Raw genomic sequence first — 5,195 nt, forward strand, 5'->3', positions numbered from 1 at the left:
AATGCAATACATCGTTTGATTTCTTGACTGCCGCTTCCATGGGCATTGATTGCGGATGCGAGTAAAATGAAATCCTTGACATAATCAATCTTTTCTCCATTTACAACGATGTTGCTTATTGGTCCAGTTGTGAGGATTTTTGTTTTCTTTATGTTGAGGAGTCCCATACTGAAGGCTGTAGTCTTTGATCTTCATCAGTAAGTGCTTCAAGTCCTCACTTTCAGCAAGCAGGTTGTTAATGAGTCTTCCTCCAATTCTGATGCCACATTCTTCTTCATGTAGTCTAGTTTCTCAGATTATTTGCTCAGCATACAAATTGGGTAAGTACAGTGAAAGGATAAAACCCTGATGCACATCTTTCATTATTTTATACCACGCATTGTCCCCTTGTTCTGTTCAAAAGACTGCCTCTTGGTCTATGTACAGGTTCCACGTGAGCACAGTTAAGTGTTCTGGAATTCCCATTCTTCACAATGTTATCCATAATTTGCTACGATCCACGCAGTTGAATGCCTCTGTGTAGTCAAAAAACACAGGTAAATATCTTTCTGGTATTCTCTGCTTTCAGCCAAGATTCACCTGACATCAGCAACGATAGCCTTGTTCCACATCCTCTTCTGAATAAGGCTTGAATTTCTGGCAGCTTGCTATTGATGTACTGCTACAACCATTTTTTTTTCCCATACAAAAATTTATACATATATTGTTATGTGACTCTAATTGCTCTCCCCATACTGTGACACCACACTCCTCCTGTCCACCCCTGATTCCCCATGTCTTCTCAACCAGCTCCTAACCTTCTCTGCCTGCCCATCTCACCTCCAGACAGAAGCTGCCCATTTAGTCTTATGTATCTACTTGAGCTAAGAAGCGCACTCTTCATGAGTATCACTTTATGTCCCACAGTCCAGTCCAATCCCTGTCTGAAGAGTTGGCCTCAGAAATGGTTTTAGTTCTGGGTGATAGAGAATCCAGGGGCCTTGCTTTCTGGGGTTCCTCCAGTCTCACTCAGACCATTAAGTCTGGTCATCTTACTAGAATTTGAGTTCTGCACCCCACCTTTCTCCTGCTCCATCCGGGACTCTCTGTTGTGTTCCCTGTCAGGGCAGTCATTGGTGGTAGCCGGGTACCATCTAGCTCTTCTGGTCTCAGGCTGATGAAGTCTCTGTACCACCATTTTTTAATTATCTACAGCAAAATTTTACTTGTATGTGATATTAATGATATTGTTCGATAATTTCTGCATTCCGTTGGATCACCTTCTTTTGAAATGGGCACATATACACTATGGATCTCTTCCAGTTGGTTGGTCAGGTAACTGTCTTCCAAATTTCTTGGCATAAACCAGTGAGCGCTTCCAGCACTGCATCCCTTTGTTGAAACATCTCAATTGGTATTCCTTCTTTCCTGGAGATTTATTTTTCTGCCAATGCCTTCAATGAAGGTCCTAGAGCCTTGTTTTTAACCAGTGCCTTCATGGAAGATCTTGCCTGAGAAGGCTTGAAGCTATTTGTACCCTGCCCTTCCCGCTAGGAGTTCTTTCACTGGAATCCCTTCTCCTGCACAGCATACACTTGACATTCCTCTTATTCCAACCCGCTTAGTTGAGCTGAACTGACTTAAGACTCTTAGAGATCCTAAGCTCTGAAAAGACCATGGTGCTCACCTCTACCTTTTGAAAGCCAAGAAAAAAATAATACTAAAATAAAAATAAGGACACATAAGGAAGTACCACAAAATTCTGATGTTTCTCACAATTACTACTTTAATGCTTTTATTTTTTAAAATATGGATTATCAAATTATTTCCCTTAAAATTTCCCTTTGTTTTAGTGCCAGGACCTTACTGGGCCTTGCTTTGAACATTGAGAATTTTCCCAAAGTAACCTGCAGTTCCCTATTTAGCGTATAGGCTGCTTGAGGGCAAGAGTTGGTTGTATTTTATGTCTTTGTCTTTCCTGGAGCCCCACTGTGCCAGGGAGATAACAGAAGCTTAATTAATACTTGTTTTTTAGTTTTTACCTGAAATAAAGTTCTGGCCTGTTGTCAGTACCCTTAGGAGCTCATCTCTACCTTTTCAGAAGCCTGCTGGGTGACTAGGAACAGCCTCTTTGCATCCTTTAGGTTTTTTTTTTTTTTCTTTCCCACTTTGCAAATCAGAGGGCCCCTCCCAACTCCAAGAAACCTAATTTTAGTTCTAAGAAAGGATCCCCAAACTCTAGAACTTTAGGCTAGAAGTAACTGAAATGCTAATATTTCTACCATTTGTTGAATCCTGTTTTTTCAAATGGGATTTATTAAGAATAGCTGTTTGAATATCGTCAAATGTCTTCTTAGAATCTATTGAATTAATGATGTGATTTTTTTGTTTAATGTGATCTTTATTAATAAATTCCATTATTAAAAACCGTTCTAGCATTCCTTAGGCAAATCAGAAATCAACCTTAGAGATCATATAGGTCAGTGATTCTCAATTAGATGTGGCCAAATTCCTTCAATTTCAGAGTAGGAAACGGAGACACAGGAAAAGTGGATCATCTATGCTTTCAAATATGCTGCCTAGTTTTTTCATGAGTTTAGTTTTCCTAACCAAGCCATTAGCTCCCAAGTAGCAATGACTGAGGGTCCTATGTACCATTTTTTCTGTAGTATTTCACCCAAGAGGGCACTCAATAAATGCTATTGACTACTAAATGAATTAATGGGCTTTTATATTGGAGCTACAGCAAGAAGTTGCCTGCTAAAGAGGAAGGTGAAAGATGAAGCTTATGCCAAATAAAGGAGTTTTGGATAGTTTGAGAGGTAAGCCATTAGACAGGTGAGTGAAGGTGTCTTGAGGTATGGCCTCCCACGTGAACTTTCAAGAAAGAGGAGGACGTGCCACATGACTGAGGAAAGGACACAATGACTTTTGGCCAGGCTGACTGTCCTTGGTTCTTCTCATGATTATCATTTCCCCATCCCTCTATGGTGACCCTGTATTCCAGATTTTCTGGAATTTTCCAATTTCAATTACTTCCCCTAAACCAGTGAGATGTTCCAGAAAACAGCAAACTATGTATTTCCATCCTCAGCTTTTCCATAGCTCTGTCCCATATTGTATTCATGAACAAATCTGTACTCTTCTTAGGAGGAGGCAAACATGTGGAAGCTGAGATTTAGGGCCCTGTACTGGAAAGGTGGTGGGCAGAAGAGGCTAAAGAATGGATTGAGATGGAGACACAATCCCCAAGCTTTCCTCCATCACCCTGGCTGAGATAGAAGAGAGCAGGGAGAGCTGAGGGGGTAAGGAGAAGAGGGGGTTCAGGAGTAAGACCACAGGTTCCCAGGCTCCCAGTCTTCCTGTCTGCCCCTAAGAGTTAGCCTGGTGTTCCTCTTCCTCCATCAGGCTCTCAGAGCTCCCTGCAGCTGCGCATTCTTGCCCTCTCTTTGTTCCTTGGCTGCCATGAGTGAGCTCACAGGACACCATATGCCTCTTTGAACAAATCTGAAGGCACGAACTTGGGGCAACTAGAAAGTGCTCTGAGGGTAGCATTCCAGAGGGAACATCCCAGAGTCTTCTACACCCCTTCCCAGGATCCCAGAGACAGGAGTCAGGCCTGTTAGCCCTCCAGAAGTGGAATGTGGAGCTGGGTGGGCACAAGCAACCTTAGATGTCTCAGTCTGTCCCCTGACCCTCTGTTAACTAAGGTCTCCCTGCTGTCCTACCCCAGTATTCTTAGACTTCTAAGGTCTCTCTATCTGCCACAGAAGACCCAGGACCCAAGGACTTGTTAGAGGGATAAGGAGCTGGGTGGAGAGTGTGATCAATGATTGGCATATGTGTATATTCACGTGACTTTGTATGTCTCCTTCTAAGACCTGGCCCCTGTGGTTCATGTGTGTCACTTCCATAAGTGCTCATGGATGTGTGACTGTGGCATGTACTGTGTGCCTGTGTTGGCATTTGTGTGTCAGGGCAGGGGCTCCCTGTGGTGTGCATATGTGTTGGGAGGGGGTGATGGTGAGAGCCTGGCTCCCTCTCCTTCTTCTCCATCTCTGCTCCCATCTGGCCTTGATCAGGCGGTCCCTGGGGAGGGAGTCGCGGTTTCGGATACAGGAAAATGTTCCAGGAAGTGGCCACTGTGCTGGGCCCTGCTCAGGCTCCCCCAGCGGAAATTGTTCCAGAAGGGAGGGGGGAAGGGAGTGTTGAGATAGGATTAAGTGTGTGTGGTGGGGGAGTGGCTCTTAGCTCCCCACTCCACAGGATAAAGCAAAATAAGTTGATAGGAAGCTCAGGTCAGCCAGGAACCTGGATGCTGCTACCTAAATCATCTAATGCAGGAAAATCGGCAGCCAGCAAAAGGACCTTTTCCCTATCCGGTTCTCTTTCTAGCAAAATTTAAGGATTGGGATCTGGGTGGCCGTGGGGGCCCCTTTCCTGGACCTGCTATCATGTCACCAAGCTGAGGACCAGGACACCTGGGTCTTGTCTGAAAGTAGTGTGGCTTGGGGGAAGGGGGGAGACATAGGATTTAGCCCCCTCCTCCCAACTGAGGGGGCTTTGAAGCTCTCATCCAGGACTGGGAGGCCTGCCTAATTGGGATAATGGAGGTTAATGGGGCGCCTGGAGGGGGTGGCCACGCTCCTAGATCAAAGAGGCCAGCTCTTCCCAACCACCACAGCTGGAGGTCACAGCTGGAGGGGGAGGGGCGGGGGCGGGGGGGCTTCAGGCCAGCCAGCAGGGGGTGCTCTGGCTCCTGACGGTCTGTCTTCTCCCGTCTCTGACCCCTTCCTTCTTTGCATCGAGACTGCTTCAGGAGGAACAGGCAGATGAGGGCGCCGAGATTCAGACTCCTCTTTGTGTGAGGGGAGCTGGGAAGAGAGAGGGCATGAGAGACTGGCAGCCTGGAGTCAACGGGATGCTAGGGCCCTAGGGACCTCAGGCATTCAGAGTCTAGAGGCGGTAGCCTTAGACTTAGGTCTCCAGAAAGCCAGGGCTAAGGAGGCAGGACTCCAATCCTAGGTTCAGGCTGTTAGAAAGGACTGGAACCGGCAGCTGGGGTACTGGCTGGGGCGGAGGGGAAAGGGGCACACAGAGCTCCCCCGCCGCCGCCGCCCCCCCACCCCCCACGGTTGGCGCTCCTTCTCGGGCTCTAATCGGCGCGGCGGCCGCAGCGGGCAGAGTCAGCGCCGCCAGTCTCCGGGACGCGACTC

The sequence above is a fragment of the Trichechus manatus genome, unplaced genomic scaffold (genome assembly GCF_000243295.1).
Source record: "Trichechus manatus latirostris isolate Lorelei unplaced genomic scaffold, TriManLat1.0 scaffold00027, whole genome shotgun sequence".
Taxonomy (NCBI): domain Eukaryota; kingdom Metazoa; phylum Chordata; class Mammalia; order Sirenia; family Trichechidae; genus Trichechus; species Trichechus manatus.